Below are 25,597 nucleotides of genomic sequence, written 5' to 3' on the forward strand. Positions count from 1 at the left end.
ATTTGACAACGTGCAAAGAAGGTACATGTGTGAGATTTCTAAAAATAGCTACAGCACTCTACCCCAGGTTTAAGAATCTGAAGTACTGTCCAAAATCTGAAAGGGACAATGTGTGGAGCATGCTTTTAGAAGTCTTAAAAGAGCAACACTCAGATGTGGAAACTACAGAACCTGAATCACCCAAGAAAAAAAAATCAACCTTCTGCTGGTGTCATCTGACTCAGATGAAGGAAAATTTAAATGCATTGGTCCATTCTGCTTTGGATCATGATAAAGCAGAAACCATCATCAGCATGGACGAATATTCTCTTGAATGGTGGCTGAAGCATGAAGGGGCATACAAATGTTTAGTATATCTGGCACGTAAATACCTTGCAACCCCAGCTAAAAAGGCACCATGCAAATGCTTGTTCTCAATTTCAAGTGATATCGTAAATAAGAAGCAGGCAGCAGTATCTCCCGTAAATGTAAACAAACTTGTTTGTCTGAGCAATTGGCTGAAGTAGGACTGGGTGGACTTGTAAACTGTAAAGTTTTACATTGTTTTATTTTTGAATGCATTTATTTTTGTACATAATTCTACATTTGTAAGTTCAACTTTCGTGATAAAGAGATTGCACTACAATATCTGTATTAGGTGATTTGAAAAATACTATTTCTTTTGGTTTTTACAGTGCAAATATTTGTAATAAAAACTAAATATAAAGTGAGCACTGTACACTTTGTATTCTGTGTTGTAATTGAAATCAATATATTTGAAAATGTAGAAAACATCCAAAACTATTAAAATAAATGGTATTCTATTATTGTTTAACAGTGCAATTAATTGCATGATAAATTTTTTTTAATCGCTTGACAGCTCTACTAGAAATTATAAACAGCTGCAGCTGAAAATCATGAGAAGAGCTAAAATGTAAAAGAGAAAGAGAGGAATTTACAATATTTGCAAAGAGGCCTATTAAGGGAAAGTAGATGTTCGTACAGAAAAAAAATCTGCTGAAATCAAAGCAATCATGTTCACTGGTAGGAATTTGTGTGGAAATAGCAAACTGTAAACAGATATCAGAGAATATTTGCAAAAGGCAAATCTTAAACTTGTACATGTGATACATTGGAAACCTGATTTGAAGAGTTACACTATTCCAACCAAGGAACTGAAGCAATACCAGGCACCTTGTGTGTCCAGTCAAAACTAACCAACCCAACTTGAATTTCAAAAGGCAAATAATCACAGTGAACTGGTCTTGAACAACCTTCAGACCAAAAACAAATCACAGAAAGTACTTGGATGATAATTTTGATCATCAGGTAAATTAGATCACTTGCAGACAATCTGAGCAGAAAAATAAACTCATTCCATTGACTCAATTATTCACTCTGATAGCTCAATTGAGAATAATGCATGAAATTCCTCCATTGGTGAAGAGCCAAGTGCACCATATAACACCTGTGGTACCCCCTTAAGGGAGAAGGTGGTTGGAACAGCTGAGCAGGGGCTCTACACTCTTTGTATACCAAACTGGTAGAATCCATGACAGCTTTGAATATGCTAGTATACTGGGGAATGCTGGGGGGAATAGTGCAGTGAAGGGCCACTGGATCTGAGTTAATCCACCTAGTGGTAGGTACTGCTACTCCATGGAGTTATTGGCCAAAGAGGACCATATAAAGGCTGAACTGAAGCCTACTCTGTAGCTGAGTGCATGGATTTAATTCACCAGAGTACATACTTCCTGATTACTCTGTCCATATGAGAGTTCAGAGAATTGCACCCAGCCTTGCAAAATTCTACATGCCCTAAGCAAGTAATTTTTTTTAAAATGTTAAAGTAAACTTCTTTTTATTACAATCAGTCATGTCACAGGGCTGGCAAGTAGATTTTGTGTCTGAGATAAGACAATTATAACAATTCTGCAAGGCTTATAATGTATTAGAATGGGTGTCAGTTTTTAAAATTAAACAAAGATGGTGAGCTAAGGCAATTAAACTTAATTTTCAGTTTCAGCTCTCCTTGTTCACAACAGGCACATTCAGGGTGATGATATTAAGAAGCGAGAAAATTAGCTAATTTTGTAGCAGATAGACACACACCAGGAAAAGAAAAATACCCTGATGTTGAAATTCCCTTAAGTTGAAATTCTGTGTGCAAGACGAAGCAAAGAGAGGCTTCTTTTACACAATTTATTTTTCACTGTAGAAGACAGAAAATTTGTAATGCAATTTTCTAACTGTTTTTATTGAAATTACTCCTCCCATCCCCTTGGTAAAGCTGTCCAGGGGATCTCAGTAAATAATTGACATGGAAATATTTAACAAACATTATAGAAGAGAACAGTTGAACAAAGTCTCTGCAGTTTCCAGTCGTTGATTTTATCTCAAACCTGTCTAATATCCCATCCATACTGATACTCCACTAAAAATTCTAGCTGAATGGCTCTCCAGTGAGACTATTTCTAAATTAGTAATAGATTAATATTAAAGTCACTTACAAACAGTACTAATAGGAAAATATTTCTAAAACACACTCGCAATTGACAAGTTGTAGCTTTAATGTTAAATTTCCTGGCTCGCCTCACAGTCTCATAAGAAGTAACATGAAGTTGTTTTTTTATTTAATTGCAGTTGTGGGGATCAGGGATACCTAGGGGCAAATTCTGCTCTCAGTTGTAGCTATGTAAATAAAGAGTAACTATTGACTTAATTGGTATTATTCCAGATTTACATTGATGTAACTGGATGAAATTCCTATCTGTGGAGAGGAATAGCACAAGACCCGTGCATCATTTAAGGCCTGCTCTACACACAGTTTTTGTACTGGTCGAACTATTTTGGGTAAGGGTGTGCTTTTTTTTTTTTTACCCCATATAGTTACACTATACAATCGCATAGCATACACACAGTTATATAGGTACCATATAATGGCATAGCTTATTCTCCTTCCCACGTGGAAATAGCTATGCTGATATAAAGCACTTTCATACACATAACTGCACCCACACCAAAGGACTGTACTGGTATAACCATACATAGCTAAGTGGTGTAGGTTATAGAATCAAAGAAGTGTAGGACTGGAAGGGACCACAATAGACAGGACTAAGTAATAACTAGAACATTTCTGACAGGTGTTTGTCTAACCTGTTTTTAAAAACCTCCAATGACAGAGATTCTACAACTTTCCTAGGCAATTTGTTCCAGTTCTTAACTACCCTGACAGTTAAGAAGTTTTTCCTAATGTCCAACCTAAACCTCCCTTGCTGCAATTTAAGCCCATTGCTTCTTGTCCTGTCCTTATGTTTAGATAAGTTTTTAATTATACCTAAACACTAAAAAAAGGGCTTACGCCTCACATTAGTGGTGCAGAAGGCGTGTGCTGGATCTCTGCCTAGGAATGAATTACACTCATTGAAAGCAGCATCTGGCCAAAAGGTTAACTAGTTGTAGCAACTCAGCCACCTTCCAAATACCAGCAACTTTTGGTGTGGTCATTCTCAACAGGGAGACCAAAGCCTTGGTGAATGAATTACTTCCTCCCCTGGAGAGGGCACCAACACAACAATGTTAACATGCAAAGAAAGGAAGGCACTGCTGCTGATTGGGCTGTAAGTGTTCCATGGATAAACAGAGGACTTTCGTCCTCAGAGCTGTCAACCTGGCCCTCCTTTCGATCCTATGGCCTACACCTCTGTCCCAGTTTGTTCATTTTTTGTTCCCCATGCTTGGTTAAATTCTGGGTTCTGTGGCCCACCCTCATCTGAGGGGGCTGACCTTTTGGTGTTCTGACAGACGCCGCCCAGCCTCCCAGGATTTAAATACACTGCACCAAATCCCCTTCAAAGGTGTCAAACAAACAAAACAACCTGTATTAGATATGTTGAATAACCATGGTCATGCTGTCACTCTGCCTCTGTTCAGACATTTAATACTCATGGGGATACCAGCAGGGACTAACTCTGTCATGATCCTAGCATTCCCTGGTGCAGGAGTCGGGGAAGAAGAGATGTTCTTTGCACAAGCACACAGATGCACAAGAATCTAGCCATTAGTCACAGGATTCCAGGAGCTGGGGCTTTAAGAAAACCACCAAAATATCAAGAGACTCACAGTAAAATCCTGAAAGAATCCCAGCTTTCATTTTCATTTCATGTTTATGGAGAATAGTGTGAAATATCAATGCTAAAGTCTCAAAAACCAAAAGACAAATTAAAAATCCCTCAACATTATTTTTATAAAATCTCATGCTTATTAAGACAAACTCCCAATTTTGAACTATTGAGGCTGGCAATACTGCATTTAAGTTGGCTCTATTTTGCCTGTGGAAAAATGGACAGGTACCAGTTGTAATATTCTTCTTGTACGTATGTAACTCTTCTTGGATGCTGGAAAGAAATACTTGACCTTTATTCTCACGCATCCAACTTCTACATCCCTTTTGTTTATTATCCCTTACATAATGTCCAGGATTATGTTTAACTACCAAGAAAAAATCAAGTCAACAATATGTTTTATTTTAATTCAAAACATAACGAGCCCCCTATTGGTTTTAAGAGCATTCAAAGCAAAACCAAGAGACATAACTGAGGTTTTCTTGTCTAAAAAACAAAACAAAAAAACCAAAACTCTGTGTTATTATTTCTCCTTGCAGCTGTATCAGCATCTCATAGCATTGCATTAACCCTTTCATTATAAGAATTTGCTGCAACCTCTACACTGCTCAGAACAAAGCAGTATTCTTTTAAATATTAGCTGTCTATGGGAACCTGTAGACAGGGCGGCAGTGGAGGTGTAATTTGCCACATATTCTTAGAATATTAAGTAGCACTGAAACAGTAAAACCTTTAAAGCCTTATCCTTTAGTCCTTTCCCAGAAGCTTCAATAGAAGTTTTGACCGAGTAAGGATGGCAAGAAGACGACAGTGGCATTGGTTATTTCAGTTTGCAGTCAAGTCAACAATAAGTTTTGCAATTAATAAGTCACATGTGAAAGAGTTTTAGCATTAGAGAAAGACAGGGAGAAAAGATCGACAGCAGGGACAACACTAAGGTTCTAACAGAAAATAACAAAATGCTAAAACATGCACATGTGAGAAAGAAAGAGGCAATCATCCCAAAAGCAAGAAGGAGAATAACCAGAGGATTGATTCAAATTCAACCAAAGTCAAAGTTTAAAAGAGTAGTAGGCCTAAAATAGGACATCTTTCTCCAGAAAAAAAAAATCAATAAAAGACCTATTTTTGTATTTAAAGTTTCATGCAAAAATTCAGAGTTTGACTTTCACATTTTGACTTTTGAAGCCACAATTCTCTTGAAATGGGATATTTTTCCCCATCAGAAATTGACTGATAGATTGAATGCTCTTTGGAGTAGAGATTGATTGTATTGCTATAGCACTTAGGAGCTCAGTCAAGGACCAGGACCACATTGCGATAGGTGTTGTACAAATAATAAAGCAATTTTTTTTAAAATGAATAAGAACAATTTCTCAAGTAACTTGGCAAAGATCCCAGGAAAATGGGCTCATTTTCAAATATATAATGAAATGCACAAAACTGTACATTGTTTTAAACTCTTGGAGCAGTGAGGACATTCATCAATTTTGTACGCTGTGAGGCCCTGCTATTTCCTGCTCTCACCCATGCTATTAAACACTACACAGTATTAGTAGCACTCAGTTTATCTTGGGATAATGATCCTTTTTAACAAGGTCATTCACATACTTTACATATTCTTCCTCTTCACTGCTTTTCTTATCACCACGTGGCACTACCTTTAGAAAAGGAATAGTAGTAAATATTTCAACAGTCAGAATTTCCACTCTCTTCAGCAGACAAGAGGTTAAAACTTATCAGAAAGTTACTTTATCAAGCAAGGGTGAGTACCAAAATGTAATTGATTTGGACTGCCAAGAGAGAAATGGCCAAAAAGATTAAAACCAAAGCACACAAAAACAACCTCATGGCATTATGAGTAACAACCTACACAAAGGAGAATAAATATAGAGCAGCTTAATCCACTGCTGACTTTGGGGCCATTTGGAAAACTATTACACAATGATTTTGTACTAGTTTTACAAACAGTTAAGGTCTGCCAAATCTATACTGTGAGTTAGAGAGAGAGAAAATGCTATTGTATGAGTGGGGTACAAAGTGAGTATGGGATGGATGCCAATAAAATCTTTACTCCCCAGCCCAAAATCATGTATTCTCAATAGACCAGAATTTTAAACAAATGCAGGTGCCTAAAAATGCAGATGGCACTTCTGAAAATCCCTTAGGTGCCTATCTGCATCTTTAGGCACCTAAATACCTTTTAAAATCTGGCCCATATATCCCACATATTTTAGAAATGTTTTTGAATTGTTTCTTGATGTTCTCTCTCTACTATAGATCCAAGCTACTTTAGTACCAAGAGTGCAATTATAAGGGTATTAGAGACAAAGAAAAATAATTCATATGAGAAACTTCTAAAACTGTGCCTTTAATAGCTTTTTCATACACCCTAATATCATGATTTTTAGCAAGCGATATCAGACATTTACCAGGGCTAGAACAAAAGTCTTCTATCATTAATAATGTGGGATTCCATGCTTTCTAATTATATATAGCTTCGCTTTTTAAAGTTTTAGTTCTGAAGAGTTGTGAACTAGTAGACCTTAAACATATCCTGAGTCCATGACTGAATATTCCCCACTCTGGGGTTTGGGACGGTGATTTTGAGGGTGACTCTCCAGTTTGGGGGAAAAAGACAGCATTTATTTGATAGGTTTTTCTTAATTATTAGAGGGCAGCAAAAGGCTCACATGAGGTCCTACACAACTGCAGGTAGAGATTTAAATTGGGTTTAAGTGAGGCATAAGGCCTTGTACAAATCCGCTGCATTGGTCAGCGTGATTAACAATAGGTAACTCTTAATAACAATTGCATGGGCTGACAAACGTATCTTCAAAACTATAGGCACAGCCATGAGTCAAAGCACTTTAAAAATAAAATAAATAAATAAATAAAATACACACATCCACACACTGAACTTCAGGTGTACACCGGAGGGGGAAGAATATACAGGATAAAAGCACAGAGAGACCAAATTCAAATGAACAAAAAAATACATTCCTTTTAGCAATGCCCCCAAACTGACCCCAGCCAGCAGACTTTAGTCCTCTTATTGTTCTAGCAGACAAGTAGGCTTTATCCCTTTCCCTTAGGCATCAAGTCAGAGAAGGAGCTGCTTACTACAGGTCATAAGGCCCTTATCTCAGAGCAACCACACTTATGATCAGAAGAACAAGTCTGTAAACCTAGCTGAGACTAACAATCTACAGCCTAACAAGCCTGCTGTGTCGTCCCCCCCCCCCGTTCCTTTTCCACTTTTTCAGGCAGGGGAGGGCAAGGCACTCCTTGATTATGACCAAACTGTCCCTTAAAGGGAAAGTCCCCATCACAGAAGTCAGTGACCAGCCAGCATCCTGCATAACAACTGGGAATAGGAAACATTCTGGCAAAAGGGTGCCATGGAGCTCATGGTAAAATTAACACATATTAGACTTCAGAGTAGCAGCCGTGTTAGTCTGTATTCGCAAAAAAGAAAAAGGAGGACTTGTGGCACCTTAGAGACTAACAAATTTATTTCAGCATAAGCTTTCGTGAGCTACAGCTCACTTCATCGGATGCATTCGGTGGAAAATACAGTGGGGAGATTTATATACACACACAGAGAACATGAAACAATGGGTTTTATCATACACACTGTAAGGAGAGTGATCACTTAAGATGAGCTATTACCGGCAGGAAGGAGGGGGGGAAGGAGGAAAACCTTTTGTGGTGATAATCAAGGTGGGCCATTTCCAGTTAACAAGAATGTCTGAGGAAAAGCGGGGGGTGGGGTGAGAGGAGAAATAACATGGAAATAGTTTTACTTTGTGTAATGACCCATCCACTCCCAGTCTCTATTCAAGCCTAAATTAATTGTATCCAGTTTGAAAATAAATTCCAATTCAGCAGTCTCTCGTTGGAGACTGTTTTTGAAGATTTTTTGTTGAAGGATAGCCGGTCTCAGGTCTGTAATCGTGTGACCAGAGAGATTGAAGTGTTCTCTGACTGGTTTTTGAATGTTATAATTCTTGACATCTGATTTGTGTCCATTTATTCTTTTATGTAGAGACTGTCCAGTTTGACCAATGTACATGGCAGAGGGGCATTGCTGGCACATGATGGCATATATCTCTTTGGTAGATGCGCAGGTGAACGAGCCTCTGATAGTGTGGCTGATGTGATTAGGCCCTATGACGGTGTCCCCTGAATAGATATGTGGACAGAGTTGGCAACGGGCTTTGTTGCAAGGATAGGTTCCTGGGTTAGTGGTTCTGTTGTGTGGTTGCTGGTGAGTATTTGCTTCAGGTTGGGGGGTGTCTGTAAGCAAGGACTGGCCTGTCTCCCAAGATCTGTGAGAGTGATGGGTCGTCCTTCAGGATAGGTTGTAGATCCTTGATGATGCGTTGGAGAGGTATTAGTTGGGGCTGAAGGTGATGGCTAGTGGCGTTCTGTTATTTTCTTTCTTGGGCCTGTCCTGTAGTAGGTGACTTTTGGGTACTCTTCTGGCTCTGTCAATCTGTTTCTTCACTTCAGCAGGTGGGTATTGTAGTTGTAAGAATGCATGATAGAGATCTTGTAGGTGTTTGTTCTGTCTGAGGGGTTGGAGCAAATGCGGTTATATCATAGAGCTTGGCTGTAGCCAATGGATCGTGTGGTGTGATCTGGACGAAAGCTAGAGGCATGTAAGTAGGAAGAGCAGTCAGTAGGGTGGTGTTTATGTGACCATCGCTTATTAGCATCATGGTGTCAAGGAAGTGGATCTCTTGTGTGGACTGGTCCAGGCTGAGGTTGATGGTGGGATCAAAATTGTTGAAATCATGGTGGAATTCCTCAAGGGCTTCTTTTGCCTGGGTCCAGACAATGAAGATGTCATCAATGTAGCGCAAGTAGAGTAGGGGCATTAGGGGACGAGAGCTGAGGAAGCGTTGTTCTAAGTCAGCCATAAAAATATTGGCATATTGTGGGGCCATGCGGGTACCCATCGCAGTGCCGCTGATTTGAAGTTATACATTGTCCCCAAATGTGAAATAGTTATGGGTGAAGACAAAGTCACAAAGTTCAGCCACCAGGTTAGCCATGACATTATCGGGGATACTGTTCCTGACGGCTTGTAGTCCATCTTTGTGTGGAATGTCAGTGTAGAGGGCTTCTACATCCATAGTGGCCAGGATGGTGTTTTCAGGAAGATCACCAATGGATTGTAGTTTCCTCAGGAAGTCAGTGGTGTCTTGAAGATAGCTGGGAGTGCGGTAACGTAGGGCGTGAGGAGGGAGTCTACATAGCCAGACAATCCTGCTGTCAGGGTGCCAATGCCTGAGATGATGAGGCGTCCAGGATTTCCAGGTTTATGGATCTTGGGTAGCAGATAGAATATCCCAGGTCGGGGCTCCAGGGGTGTGTCTGTGCAGATTTGTTCTTGTGCTTTTTCAGGGAGTTTCTTGAGCAAATGCTGTAGTTTCTTTTGGTAACCCTCAGTGGGATCAGAGGATAATGGCTTGTAGAAAGTGGTGTTGGAGAGCTGCCTAGTAGCCTCTTGTTCGTATTCCGACCTATTCATGATGACGACAGCACCTCCTTTGTCAGCCTTTTTGATTATGATGTCAGAGTTGTTTCTGAGACTGTGGATGGCATTGTGTTCTGCACGGCTGAGGTTATGGGGCAAGTGATGCTGCTTTTCCACAATTTCAGCCTGTGCACGTCAGCAGAAGCACTCTGTGTAGAAGTCCAGTCTGTTATTTTGACCTTCAGGAGGAGTCCACCCAGAATCCTTCTTTTTGTAGTGTTGGTAGGAAGGTCCCTGTGGGTTAATACATTGGTTAGAGGTGTGTTGGAAATATTCCTTGAGTCGGAGACGTTGAAAATAGGATTCTAGGTCACCACAGAACTGTATCATGTTCGTGGGGGTGGAGGGGCAAAAGGAGAGGCCCCGAGATAGGACAGATTCTTCTGATGGGCTAAGAGTATAGTTGGACAGATTAACAATATTGCTGGGTGGGTTAAGGAAACCATTGTTGTGGCCCCTTGTGGAATGTAGTAGTTTCGAGAGTTTAGTGTCCTTTTTCTTTTGTAGAGAAGCAAAGTGTGTTTTGTAGATGGCTTGTCTAGTTTTTGTAAAGTCCCGCCATGAGGAAGTTTGTGTGGAAGGTTGGTTCTTTATGAGACACCATCATAGGGCCTAATCACAGCAGCCACACTATCAGAGGCTCCTTCACCTGCGCATCTACCAATGTGATATATGCCATCATGTGCCAGCAATGCCCCTCTGCCATGTACATTGGTCAAACTGGACAGTCTCTACATAAAAGAATAAATGGACACAAATCAGATGTCAAGAATTATAACATTTAAAAACCAGTCGGAGAACACTTCAGTCTCTCCGGTCACATGATTACAGACCTGAGAGCGACTATCCTTTAACAAAAAAACTTCAAAAACAGACTCCAACGAGAGACTGCTGAATTGGAATTAATTTGCAAACTGGATACAATTAACTTAGGCTTGAATAGAGACTGGGAGTGGATGGGTCATTACATAAAGTAAAACTATTTCCCCATGTTATTTCTCCCCCGACCCCACCCCCACTGTTCCTCAGACGTTCTTGTTAACTGCTGGAAATGGCCCACCTTGATTATCACCACAAAAGGTTTTCCTCCTTCCCCCCCTCCTTCCTGCTGGTAATAGCTCATTTTAAGTGATCACTCTCCTTACAGTGTGTATGATAAAAACCCATTGTTTCATGTTCTCTGTGTGTGTATATAAATCTCCCCACTGTATTTTCCACCGAATGCATCCGATGAAGTGAGCTGTAGCTCACGAAAGCTTATGCTCAAATAAATTTGTTAGTCTCTAAGGTGCCACAAGTACTCCTTTTCTTTTTTACATATTAGACTGCTTAACTAAGAACATCATTGTGATGTCACGTACTTTAAGGTCTATGCAGAATAGACGGGAGACTGACTTTTAAAATCTCATCTCAAAGTCAGTAACTAGAGCTGGTTAAAAATTTTCTGTGAAAGAAATTTAAATTAAAGGAAAAATTGAAGTTTCTTTCAAAGGTTTCCATTTATCTGTTTGTTTTTGACAAAAAAATTTTTTTTTTTCAGTTTTCTCTTGAGAAACATTGAAACTTTTGAGCAAAATGATTTTTGTTATGAAAAAAGGCCACTTTTAATTTAAAAAAAATGAAAATTTTGACCAATTCCATTAGTAACATTGGCCCATTAGGCACTGGCTACATTAGAGCAGTGAACCACGTTAAGTGCATCCACACTGTACAAGTTTAGTGGTTTGCCTCAAACAATTTCAATTTTAATTCCTTCTGGTTACCTATCTCAGTGCATTCTGAGAGATTTCACAAGGACACCAATGTTCGGTGGGGCAGCAGAAGGAGTAATTGAACTATTTCTGTTTGTTTGTACCCATACTGGTACAAAACTGGTTTGGATTGAACTGGTTAACTGTTGAAAGGTTTAGACCAGTTATAAGCTATTTTCATCCACACATATAAGCCCCCCAAGTGTTTTACAGATATCCCATTATTATTATTATTAAAGTTTGGTGCCTAAATACCTTTGAGGATCTTGGGCTTATTGTTTTAGGAATAAGAGATACATGCTAAGCTTACACAGAATTGGCTAGTATTATAATAAATGTAATATGATTTTTTAAAAAGTTCATATGATTAAAATCCAAATTTTATTTGCCAAAAGCCACCGCCTTTATTAGCTGTCTATTATTTTCTGGCATCAACTCATGGACTTCAGATTTTCTTAATGAGAAAAATATTATACCATGATGAAGCTTCATTTGCCTTTGGAATTTTTTCCAGTACCTCTGTTTTATTGCAATGTTAACTCCTCTGCTGCCCTTCTGAGTGAAAACAAACCCATGAAAATCTCATTCAGCTGCTCTGTAAATTAAATTTACCATTCAGTCTAACACAAATGGAGTATAAACCCAGAAGCCAATCTGCAAACTGTTTTGCAGCAAGAACATTTGAGTCTGCGATAGATCTAAACATTAAAAAGACTATTTATATTGTGAGAAAGATGATTCTTCCCTTTTATAAACACCATTTTGTTCTTAGATCTCTAAGTAGTTATTGGGGGGGAGGAAGCAGATAGATGACTTAAATATTGGCATAGTGGCTGCCAAATCCAAGCTCTTGATAAGATCTGATTAGCTTCCAAACTTGAAATGTAATCAAGTTATGAGTTAGAAAGGAGAGATGTATTTGAGTAGCAGTGTTCAGATCTAGATTTTGAAACCCACAAAGTTTGGGGATATTCAAATCTGGAGTGTTGGTTTAACTCATTATAGACAGAGGGGACCAGGTGAAATTCAGGTCCTGGTTCAGATTTTCTTTCACACAAAGAACATGCATATTGAGATCTAGTGTTTTGGTTTGGGCCCATCACCCATTTCTATTAGAAACCCCAGTAAGTCTGTACACATGATTGGAAAAACACTTAGATGTGATAGCTGCACTGCCAATCCCAAGCATTCAAAACTTACAAGTCCGGCCCCCAAAAATCGTGGGACTGGCTAAAAAAAAAATATGGAATTCTTTAAAAATAATATATTTGGGGGTCTTTCTATTTTTCTTCTGGCCTTTGTGTTGTTGGGGCAGGAAGTCACATTTTTCAAACTTTGCTCTGCAACCAACTGACCTCACCTTTTTTTAAAAAATGAAAGCAGAGATTCTCACATAATAATGACTCCAGGAGTTGGGGTTTTAAGAAAAATAGCAATTATCATGAGATTTGTGATAAAATCATGACAGTAAGCAATGCTGTGATAAACTGTTGCTTCAAGCTTAAGAGGAGTCTTTTTCCATTCTGTTCCCTCTATTACTTTATATGAAGATATCCTGTGTTACCATTACCCTCCAGGTCTCCCAAGATATTCTTGTCTGTTTTTTGTCAGTTGAGAGCCCTGTCTTTGTTTTAGTCTCATATTGCACTGAGCACCCTGGCAGTGCTTAACAAGTAATAAACTGGCAGGCACCTTGTATAAGATAAAGAAACACCCAGTTAGTACCAGGCTGAGTCTTCCAAACTCCTATCACTTGCGACATAAACAACAGAATCTAGGGCTCCAAAGGAAAGAGATTAATATATTAATGACACCTGGTCAATGGCAAATAATGATGTATTTACTACATTCAGTCAGTTCATCTGCTGCTGAAATTGCTGCTGTAAGGGATTTTGTTCCTTTGGAGCCTCAGTTTAAGTTATTGATTTTTCCATTTCCTGTCACTATCCTCTCTGTGCTCTGCAGAAAAGTAAACCAAAAAAAGTTCCTCAAAACTTGTGATTTTTGATCGTTATCAGCCCATCCTAGCCATTTCTGGCATTCCACTTAGCTTACGAAGCCAATGAGCCAAAACAGGTGTATTCATTCCTTGAATAGATTTAGTGGCATGGTGCTGGAACTAGGGGTGCTGCTGCACCTACTGGCTTGAAGTGGTTTCTATTATATGTAGGGTTAACAGTTTGATTCAATGGCTCTCAGAACCCCAACTATACAAATTGTTCCAGCACCCGTTTCTAAGTGGTGTTTCTAAGCCTACTGATAAGTTTATGCTTCAAAATAAGACCAAAGATTAGATAAATATACTGATATGAAAACATCCTCTCCAGATGGGTCCTCCAAACTCATGACAGTTCCTCCTATTTTTCTTGCTTTAAAATCCCCGCTCCCATAGAACTTGTGTCTCTCACAGTCATTCCCTTGCAGCTGAAGAAGACTGATGGGTCCTCCTTCAGAGCTGATCAAAGCCTGGCCTTAATTAATCAAAAATGTTGAGCTTTGCAAAGAGACTAGATATTCCTTTCCCCTCTCTAGCGTTTATCAGTCATATTGCCTCTGCATCACTCCCAGCCCCTGCTGGGACAGGGAGCAAGAAACTTAGACCAGGAACAAAAACCAGGGCAATCCAAAACATACCTACTGTTCTGACTTAATATCCTTTCACCTTTGTATTCATTTATCCCTTGCTTCATTCTATGAAGTATTACAGCCATAAACTGGTACCTGTAGGAACAACTTTTCTGAGCTAATTTATTAGACTTCTGTAGATGCGGGGTGGTTGCTACGTAAATATCCACTCTATTGCAGAACAATAACTAATTAAAATATAAAACAGTTTTGCCAAATACCACTCAACCCAAGTGAATGAGATTACCTTTCTCTATCGCTACTGTGAAGTGGGATCATAGGTTTTATACCTGGGCTGGTAAATTTTTGTTTTCATTAAACAATGTTACAAGCCTGATATGTATTTTAATGAAAATGCACTGTTTTTTATAATACCTATAGGCACCAATCATGGATCAGGTCTCTCTCATGTTAGACACTGTACACACATAAACATATATCAAAAAAGACAGGCTTTTCCCAAACAAGTTTACTGTCTCTGCATATTGTAGCCTCTTTTTGACCTGAGTGGCTAGCCAAAGTTCAGGGCCCTAAGAACGTTCCAGTGAGAAGGAAACATTGGGGGATAGTCAGGTATTTTTTTGATACAATCTTGTTTATTTACAAGAAATACATTAATTCCTGTTTCTTTAAACAATGGAGAAGCCAAGAAAAAAAAAGAGCAGTTTTATAGCTTACAGCCTCAAGCCTCTTTAGCCCACAGCAGACCCAAAAGCTCTCTCTTTTTCCAGTCATAGGGTACCGCTTGGCTTTCGTGCATACACTTCATCTAAAGCTCCCTCAGTCCAAACACCCAGGTGGGTTCAGCACCCACTTTTGTCATAGTTTGGGAGGCTTCTCATTAACTCATCCTGACAGTTTTGTTAATTGAAAGGTAATGTTCACACACAACCTCAAAGAGATTTGTGATGGATATAGTCACCAGTACCTCTCAACATAATAGTATGTAGCACTGAACACTTAGAAAACAGATCAACCCACATAACTAAAAGCAAATAACAAAACAGACATAGGAAAATATATGGCCTTGGGGATGAATGAAAGCTTGAACTGTAGCACAGAAGTATTTGCCTACAGTAATAGCATTATTCATCCTTTAAGAGTTCTTATGCATCCACACCATTTATAGAAACAATGCTTGATCTGGAAAGTAAAAGAGTTTATCAGCTACAAGAAATTGCAGGGAACCACTAGCTTTTGCAAGGCTTCCTTAGCTTGTGGGAAATTTTGAGACAACTTCTCAGCTGGGGTAAATCTGCAAAGTTCTAATGAAGTCAGTTGAACAGTGCCAATTTAAATCAGCTGAGTAAGTAGCCCAACTACATTTCAGTGTTACAGTATATCTCTTCTCCTCTAGTTTTTACACTGTGATCTTCATTATAGTATCTGAGTGCTTTCCAACAATGCATGGAAGCAACGTAACTAGCCCCTGTCATCGGTGGCTTAGGCAGCTCTTGCCTTCTGTTGGGGAGATGATCTGACCTTATTATTAGGATGTTAATTTTTTCTCTAAAGCAGCAACATTCCCATTGATGGTATCAATCAGCTGGGCAGAGTTCTCCCTCCCCCTAATATTTTACCCACTCCTCTAATCTGTGTAGTTTTTCCTTGCTGTCACTCTTCCTTCAGTTTGTTTTGATGTCTAAGGTCAGGTTCTTATTAAGCATAATTGTTACTAATTTGTTTTGCTATTGAGTGGTGTTAATCATTAGCAGCTGGGTGGCAACCACAACATGCAGCGGATAAAAGGATATTTTATTCTCTGTTCCTAATTTACTTTTTTCATATTAATTCATACAGGACTTTTGGGCTGGATGCCCTTCTTGTAAACCAAGCTGTGTTTGTCTGTATCCCTTCTCACAATCTCACCCCTCTTAATGCCAGAGCTGTCTATTTCAAAGTCCCTGCCAAAGGGAACACTCTCCTGTGTCTCTCTGCCTTCTTGACTGTCTGGGCTGAATTCAGCCTGGACCAGAAATAGAGAGGAAGCTGCCTGTCCTTTCCTGATCCAGCGGATACCAGGTAGTGATTGGGCCCCCATGCTGGCTAGAGCTTCCCTAAATTTGCACTCTAGCTGACATGGCATCTATGGGCCTCATTGCAACTGCAAAGTGAGGGAACACCTCAGCTAAACCTTCTCCCACCCCCAATAAATTCTCTGTGTGATAGTCTTCTGCAGGGGCAGCATGTAGGCTATGATACCACCTATGCTTGATGTATTCTCTGGGCCCCTTTCTAGCTACTTTGTCTCAACATAGCTGGAGTAAGTGGACACTGTGTGGGGGTGACTTCCCCCTCTATCTTATTTCAGATCTCTAAAGATGTAACTTTTCTCCTTTGCATAAATCTCTTAGCAGTGGGAGAGAATAGTTAATATTTAAGGCCCCAATCCTGCAAGGTCACTGGCACCTGTGCTGAGTCTTGACTGCAAGATTAAGCCTTAACTCTGCTATTATAGGAGATTGTATTGAATTAAACTTGATTAGTACATCATGGATAATTCTTTTATGCACCAACATTAATGAGTCAGCAGGTTCTTTAGTGGGTTTATTAGCTCACCACATTTATTTGAATTAATATAATTTATCAAGATATTGACTGGTTCCATTTACTGACCTACATTTTTTTACTCTATGTTTGCAGCATGACGGGAAAACATGACTAAGTATAAGGTGCCACTAACTCAACCATGCTTTGTCAGCAGCACTGGGATGGTAGAACAGTAATTCACTAAGTTCTATTTTGCCATCTTGGTTGATTTAGTTTAAGATAAACAAGTAACTAGGAAAAAATACCATTATATTTAGGTTATTTTCCAAGAATAGAAATATTGCATAAAGAATATGATATTGTTCTTCAGCCCAGTTTAAACTCCCATATCTAGTACACCTCACTGGTCCTGGCAGCTAACACATGTGGAGCTAATCTTCTCTACTGAATAACTTGTGAAAGTATATTGCAGTCATTTGCTATTGTTAATCAACCTAAAAGCATCCATATCATTTTTTTCCTCAGAAACGTATGTTTGTGCAATCTGGAAGGCATTTGACCACTTAATACAATTTCATTTGTTCAGAGCAACCCATCTGAGCAGTTGCATGGGTGTCATGCCCCACCGTGTGGTTAAAAGTGGTACCACGGTAGCATTCATTGTTTTTTATTAGCTTAACTTTCAGAGGAAGAAGAGGGAAAATGCAGGCCTGGAGTTACCCCTACCTTTTCACAGATGATGCCTGCTCCTCTCTTTCAAGCCATGTGTAGGGTAGAAAGGCCTAAACGCTGATTCTAGATGTCCAAGATTAATTATTTTGGTTGTACCAACTTTGCAAACCCCACCTAAAACTCACGCTGTATTCTTTTGGTTCATGCATCATCATCCAATAGAAAAACTTCCACCAAGTTCTCTTCCTTCTGTACTTTCACTCTAAACAAGAAATATTGCTTCTCTCCAGCCTTGTTACTTACCTAAGCTGACAAATGAGGAAACTGGCAGAGTTACTTTCCACTTTTGTTGAAATTATTAGTGTTCTAAAGAGGGAGGGAAGCTGTTGGAGACATCTGGCAAATACAGAGATAGAACAGAAAGATAAAATGGAGAGAAAAGAAAGGCAGTAGGGCTAGTTCATGTACTATAGATCTTGCAAGGGACATCATGCCCTGTGTGGCTGCTTACTTTGCTTGTGTTTAAGTCAAATTCCTTGTCCACTTATTTTGCTCCAAACTTTGGGCAGAGGAGTCAGAATAGGTGTTATAACAGGAAGAGCCATGCGGCACTGAAGGAATATGAGTAGTGTTCTCACCATCTGGATTATGAAGGAAGGCACACCTTTAAAGATTTCTTCTTAAAAGTTATTTGCTTCAATTAGAGTGCCATTTAAAACACATGAATCCCAAGAGCTTCATGTCTATGATCTCCTCCTTCTCTAAATAATTATTCCTGAAAACTAATCAGATCTTCATTCTAGCTACCTTTTGTCTATGCCAGAAGGAATAGAGCATAATATTAATATACTTGCAAGCAAAGAAGACTCAGAAACCCTGACATTTGAGTTTATTATATTTGTGTTATTTCCAACCACAAGAGTTAAAAAGCTGAGATTCCCAGGTAAATCACGAGGTTCCAAGGGCAGTGGCTTAAAGAAAAACACCAAATATTCCAAGACGCATGATACAATCTCTAGAGCTGGCAACACTTTTTGTGATTTACTATTATCTTCGACTACGCCTTCTCCATGTTTCAGATGGGCAGTTGATTTTTTGAAGAATGTATTTATCAACAATTGTTAATCTTAGGTATTTCTATAGTACCAATTGCCTTGGCATTTAATGCTGGTGACAATAAAGCTGCTATCATCATCAAAACCTACATTTATATATTTATGGTCATCCCAAAGGATTCCAAAACATTGTACAAATTATGAACAAGTGCTTTGCTCAACACTGAAATATAGCTTTTTAACAGTGCATGCCAAGTTACCTTACCTAACATTTTAGGGAAGGACATAAAGAATACTCTTGAAGCTGCTGGGACAATATTAGATAGGTATAATGTATTGACCCAAGTTGGAATTTGGTTAAGACATTAATTAATGTACCTACTCAAGATAGATGTCATGGGAATTTGATGTCTGCAACTGATCTGGACTTTTATGTCTTATTCAAAAGATAGCACCTCCAAAAGATAGCACTGACCCCCCCAGTCTATAATGGACCAATGGATCAGTACTTACATAAAGTGTCTTTCCAACCTTACTAATCCACTGACATTACTCCCAACTCCTACCGTGTTTTGTTGGAGATCTCTCCTTCATCCTCTCCTGACCCTACCCAGTTTGTGAGATCGGACAGAAGCCCATTACAGTGTGATAGAACTGTAGGACATTGTTATAAACTGAATTCTTTTCCCCACTGTATCTGTTTACTATGTAAAAAATACTTTGGATAAAAAATATAGAAGGAACAAAGTCATTCTCTCAAATGACTGCTTTTCTATAATTTTTCTGTATGTTTTTACATTTACACACTGTTAAAATATGCTATTATTTTCTGTATTTGTTTCATTAGTGATCTCTTTTGTTACAAAAGTAATCATTTGTTTTTCTTTTATTTTTTTAAGTAATTCATATCACCCTTTTTCTGGTCCATTAAGGCCCCTCTGCACCAAATAAGCGGTACAAATTGGCCTTAATAATTGCTGACAAATAGTAGAGAATTCCTATTGCGCAGCTTAATGTACAAGAAAACACTAGTTGTAGAATCATAGAAGTGTAGGACTGGAAGAGACCTCAATAGGTCATCTAGTCAGTCCCCTGCACTTAAAGCAGGGCTAAATAATAACTAGATCATTCCTGACAGGTGTCTAACCTGTTCCTAAAAACCTTCAATGACGGAGATTCCACAGCCTCCCTAGGCAATTTGTTCCAGTGCTTAACTACCTGACAGTTAGGAAACAGAGAAGCAGCCGCAATTTCTTGCTGCAATTTAAACCCATTGCTTCTTGTCCTATCCTCAGAGGTTAAGGATAACAATTTTTCACCCACCTTATTGTAACAATATGGTTTTTTTTATGTACTTGAAGAATGTTATCATGTCCCCAGAGACAGATTATGGGTTTGTGGGGCCATGGGCCACAGCAAGTGGGGGCAGTCATCCCCTTCCCAGCCCCAGCATTCCTTCTGGGGAAATGGGGTCAGGGCATGGGGGCTTGCCGCACCCCACCTGTGCAGTGCTCCTGCCAGGGAGTAGAGTTGGGGTGCAGGGGCTTGCCCTGCCCCACCCGCCTGGCACTCCTGCCAGGGAGCAGACTCAGGGCACAGGTGCTTCCCTCACTCCCCGGCAGAAGCGCTGGGCGGGCAGAGTGGGGCAAATCCCCCACCCTGATCCCACTCTCAGCAGCTGGGCGGGTGAGCGGAGCCGGGCGGGACACCAGGGGTGCCCATTTTTTCAGGGCCTCCCAGTTGGCCAGGGCTCCTGAGCACAGGCCCCATTGGTCCAGTGGCTAATTCATAACTGTGTGTCGCCCATCAGTCTTCTCTTCTCCAGACTAAACAAATCCAATTTTTTCAGTCTTTCCACACAGGTCATGTGTTACAGACCTTTAATAATTTGTGTTGCTCTCCCCTCGGCTTTCTCCAATTTGTCCACATCTTTCCTGAAAAGTGGCATCCAGAGCAGGACACAATACTTCAGTTGAGGCCTTGGCAGCACAGAGTGGAAGAAATACTTCTCTTGTCTTTCTTACAACATTCCTGCTGATACATCCCAGAATGATGTTTGGGTTTTTTTGCAATAGTAATACACTGTTGACTCATATTTAGCTTGTGATCCATTATAACCCCCAGATCTGTTTCTGCAGTACAGTAACTCCTCACTTAAAGTCATCCCAGTTAACATTGTTTCATTGCTGATCAATTAGGGAACATGCTTGTTTAAAGTTGCGCAAGGCTCCCTTATAACGTTTGGTAGCCGCCTGCTTTGTCTACTGCTTGCAGGAAGAGCAGCCCGTTGCAGTTAGCTGTGGGGGGATTGGAACCAGGGTGGATTGGCAGCCCCCCTTTCAGCTCCCTGCTCCCCTAAGTACTCTGTGGGCAGCTGCCCAGCAGGCTATCAATTGCGGGCAGTTCAGCTGTTCCTCCCCCACCTGCCATGTGCTGCTCCTGCCCTCTGCCTTGGAGCTGCTCCAGGGAGCCTCCTGCTTGCTGTGCAGGGGGGGGAAGGGGAGGGCTAAAGTCAGGGTGTCCCCCTCCCCCCTGCTCCTGCCCCCCACTTACCCCTTCTCCATATAGAGCAGGGTGGGGACAGGACAGGGCTCAGGACGGAGGGAGCTTGCTGGCCGCAGCTGCTGTCTCAACTTGCTGGTTTACTTAAAAAGGCAATGTACTTAGAATGGGGTCAGCGTACTTAAAGGGGCAATGCATCTCTCTCTCTCTCTCCCCCACACAGGGTGTGTGTCTCTGTCTGCCATGCTGTCTCCCTTCCCTCCATTCGTGCTGCCTTGTAGAGTGTGAGGCTACATTAACAACAATGTGTTAACCCTTGAGGGCTCAGCCGAATGCTAGTTCATCATTCAACAGGAAGGCATTCCCTGGGAAGTATCCCACCCTCTTCCACCCTCTGACTCCACCACTTCAACCAAGCTTCACAATCATCATTGCTGTCTACAGTATTAAATTCTTTAAAATTTATAAATTATGCTGTGTGTATACACACACACAGTTTTTTGTGTGGTGAAAAAAATTTCCCTGGAACCTAACCCCACCTATTTACATTAATTCCTATGGGGAAATTGGATTCACTTAACATTGTTTTGCTTAAAGTCGCATTTTTCAGGAACATAACTACAAAGTTAAGTGAGGAGTTACTGTACTCCTTCCTAAGCAGTCATTTCCCATTTTGTTGTGTGCAACTGATTGTTCCTTCCTAAGTGAAGTACTTTGCATTTGTCCTTATTGAATTTCATCCTATTTACTTCAGACCGTTTCTCCAGATCATTTTGAATTTTAATCCTGTCCTCCAAAGCACTTGCAACCCCTCCCAACTTGGTATCGCCCACAAACTTTGTAAGTGTACTCTCTATGCCATTACCTAAATCACTGATGAAGATATTGAACAGAACCAGACCTAGAATTGATCCCTGCAGGACCCCCCTTGATATACCCTTCCAGTTTGTTTAGGAGGTCATGCGGAACAGTATCAAAAGCCTTACTAAAGCCAAGATATACCAGATCTACCGCTTCTCTGCTATCCATAAGGCTGGTTATCCTGTCAAGCCTGAAACATCAGCAAAAACTAATTCTATTTCTTACAATAGTTGGAATTGTGCAGGTACCCACTATATATAATCCTACATAGTTTCTCCATACTAAGTTATTGACACCAGACAAGAAAGAGAAACTGACTTAAATGCTATTTTAACTTTATACATCAAAAATGACTCTGGCTCAATTCTGTTCCATTGCATAAACAAGAATATCTCCACTGCTGCAATGAAGTTACACTAATATTAGAGAACCACCATGCTCAGAGCACTTGAATTTATAAAATACAGTTTTCATTTAAGCACGTGTATTTTTATAAAGCAGCTGACGGTCCAAATTGTGCCCTGCCTTACAACCTCCCATTTTAGTAACAAAAGACCAAAGGTCAGCGTTCAGAAAATGTTTTGGCCCAAAATGGTTGAAAATAGCATACAACGCATTCCAGTGCTCTGTTATAGATTTCCCGTGGAAATGTTCAATGGTCCACTAAGGGCAGTTTTCAGTCTCCTTTGCCAATGGGAGTGGTAAAATGAATGCTTAGCATAGCCCAGGACATGGCTCAATATCATTAGCAAATTTAATGGAAAAATCTTGTACAGGATCTTTAGCTCATTTCCACATTTTATTTTCAATAATGTCCATTAGATTTAGCATCAAAAATACTGGAGCTTCAGCACATTACCAGGCATAATATATTTGCCAATACCCCACTCTATATTTGAAAGCTAGAACAAAAATGCAGAACCTCAAGGACAAAATAAAAAAGTTTTTTAAAAATGAACATATTTGGTTCAGGTTGCAAAATGTCAGAAACTAGAAATCTCATACAGAGGCAGATTGCCAACTTAAATAAAGTGAAATAGACAGCATATGAAGTGACCCTTCTTGTATCCCAAGTTAACATGAAAATTCAGCAGCTATGTAAGTGGAATATCAAAAAGTGAAAAGTTTGGCTTTAACTGATTAAGGCATTCATTTGGAATAAGTGAAGTACTGTATTCTAATAAGAAAAGGAGTACTTGTGGCACCTTAAAGACTAACAAATTTATTTGAGCATAAGCTTTCGTGAGCTACAGCTCACTTCGTCGGATGCATTCGGTGGAAAATACAGTGGGGAGATTTATATACACACACACACAGAGAACATGAAACAATGGGTTTTATCATACACACTGTAAAGAGAGTGATCACTTAAGATGAGCTATTACCAGCAGGGGGGAGGAGGAAAACCTTTTATGGCGATAATCAAGGTGGGCCATTTCCAGCAGTTAACAAGAACGTCTGAGGAACACTGGGAGGTGGGGTGGGAGAAATAACATGGGGAAATAGTTTTACTTTGTGTAATGACCCATCCACTCCCAGTCTCTATTCAAGCCTAAATTAATTGTATCCAATTTGCAAATTAATTCCAATTCAGACTCTCCCTGGAGTCTGTTTTTGAAGTTTTTTTCTTTTTTTTTTTTTTCTGTATTCTAATGTATAACTCATACCACTAGGTGGAGGTATTCATAGAGTTTAAGGAACATTTTATTTTCCTGACCATTTATTAAGGGACAAGCAATATCAACATCTGAAAGAAAAAAAAAATCAAAGAAAATAAATAGAATAAAATTATCCCTGCAACAGTTTATCACTTTAGGACAAAAGGTACTATATATATAGGAAGAATAGAATATTATGTGGTGGTAGCACCACTGTAGTTCAGGCTGAGATGAGTGGATTTAAATGATTTAAAGACATGGTTATGCAGATTGTGTTGAATTATCAGGAAATGCTCTACCTAATGTTCTCTTATTATGTTTGCATACGTTCAAGTAATGCTATCACCTGGAAGCTCTAAAACATAACTCAGTTAAGCCCTTTTAACAACATATACAAGCTGCCATCATTATAAGACTGTTAAAACTTTCATCATGCTTTTAAATTTAGCAAGACAGTGGTCCTCTAACACAAATTAATCCTGAAACATTAGCAAAAATAAATCTTATTTCTTACAAATCACAATAGGGTATATTAAAAAAATCTGAGACACTAAGACATATTGGTCTCATTGACACAGGATCAGTTCAGGTCCCTAGTCTAACCGACCCTGGAAATGCTGTGGACAGAGCATGAACTCAGCCCTATAAACATGGAATAACTTTGCTATTCTACAGCACCATCCTCCAGTCACCTGAAAAACCTGCAATGAGACTTCAAGAAAGATTTCAGCCTACTTTACTAGGCCAAATGATGTTGCAGTGAAAAGGTCCAGGAAGACTAATAGATTTGAGGGGGATGAATGGGAAGGTCACTAGAAGTCAAACTCCAACAACTGAAAGATCCAGTGTATGGTATTTTAGAAAAATCATTATTTTATGATGCTCTGTTTGCACTTTGGATAGCTTAAAGTATGTGCACATCAGACAAAACTATAATGTAGCTCGGAGTAGGCAACCTATGGCACGCATGCTGATTTTCAGTGGCACTCGCACTGCCCGGGTCCTGACCTCCAGTCCAGGTGCTCTGCATTTTAATTTAATTTTAAACAAAGCTTCTTAAACATTTTAAAAACCTTATTTACTTTACATACAATAGTTTAGTGATATATTATGGACTTATAAAGACCTTCTAAAAAAGTTAAAATGTATTTCTGGCACATGAAACCATAAATTAGAGTGAATAAGAGTGAAGACTTGGCATACCACTTCTGAAAGGTTGCCATCCCCTGATGTAGCTATACTCCACTACTTTATAGAAGCCACAATACATGCAAAACAAAGAAGTCATGGCTACTAGGGATTCTCCTGCTAAAACAATTAAGGGGTAAAAGTGGTGACAAGAAACCTTTTTGGGGGAGGAGGGGCAGGAAGCTAGGGCCAACTTGCAAACTAACTGTACATAAAGCTAGTTGTATGTACTGATGGAACAAGACACGAAGACTGAAATTCATCTATTTCCAGAAAGGAACCAGTGAACTTTAAAAGCAAAAAATCTATGTTGTAGAACCTAATAAATAGGTGAGTTTAAACCAGGCAGCGTTAGTGAATAGTGTTCATTTAGAGCAGTGGTCCCCAAACTTTTGTATCCCCACTTAGCCATAATGTAACCTGTCCACACTCTGCGAGCCAGAGCTGCAGCTGAGGCCACAGCCAGGAGAAGTGCTAGGGTTAAGGCCAAACCCAAGGCCTCAGCCAGGGCCAGTGGCTTAGGTCCAGCTATGCCCCCCCAAGTGTTCCTCCATGCCTCACGCCAGCTTGGAGACCACTGATTTAGGATATGTCTACATTTTCAGCTGGGGGGAGCGGGTGTGATTGCCACTTCAAGGCAAAATATGCATTAATTCTGATTAAACTAGCATGCTAAATGCAGTTTAGCCACAGTAGTGCAAGGGGCTAGTTGTCACAAGTGCAGGGGTAGGGTCTCAGACAGGCACACATTCCATGTAACTAGCCCATCCCACTGCTCATGCTGCTGTGACCACTTATGTTTAGTGTGCAATTCTAGCACATTTTTCTTCAAATTAGGAATCTAATCACAGCCCTACCTCAAACTGTAACCATAGCCTAAACCTTAGTGGCAGAATACATGAAGCAGAAGCCTATGTTCACGGGCTGTTTGATTCAAGCAGACTGTGCTATTGAAAAGACCAGTCCAGCTGAAGCTTTGGAAGAGAACCTGGATGTCTTGACTGCAGATAAAATTAAATGCAGAATGAAAAGGCTACTATTAATCCTGCCCCTGAAGGACCATTTCAGCTCCTCCCCTTAAGCCATAACTATCTGTAAACTAGTTTCCAAAGTGAGTCTAGACCATTAGAAATCTGACTAATCATGT

At 39.8% G+C, this 25,597-nt stretch overlaps 1 protein-coding gene and 1 long non-coding RNA gene across 3 annotated transcripts in view; one reads left to right on the forward strand and one right to left on the reverse strand.

The window, feature by feature from the left end:
• The window catches only part of ADGRD1 (adhesion G protein-coupled receptor D1), a 252,094-nt gene extending 244,832 nt beyond the window's left edge, over positions 1-7,262 (reverse strand). For both annotated transcript variants that reach the window (XR_006275876.1, XM_038374066.2), the window contains exon 1: positions 7,132-7,262. The gene's annotated coding sequence lies outside the window, so the exon portion shown is untranslated. The remainder of the gene's footprint in view (positions 1-7,131) is intronic.
• Positions 7,263-15,247: 7,985 nt separating this feature from the next.
• LOC122456801 lies at positions 15,248-17,136 on the forward strand. The gene is made up of 3 exons (XR_006275877.1): positions 15,248-15,330; positions 15,825-16,046; positions 17,040-17,136. It is a non-coding gene; the product is annotated as an uncharacterized LOC122456801 (long non-coding RNA).
• Positions 17,137-25,597: the final 8,461 nt, after the last annotated feature.

Source organism: Dermochelys coriacea, chromosome 15 (genome assembly GCF_009764565.3).
Source record: "Dermochelys coriacea isolate rDerCor1 chromosome 15, rDerCor1.pri.v4, whole genome shotgun sequence".
Lineage (NCBI taxonomy): Eukaryota > Metazoa > Chordata > Testudines > Dermochelyidae > Dermochelys > Dermochelys coriacea.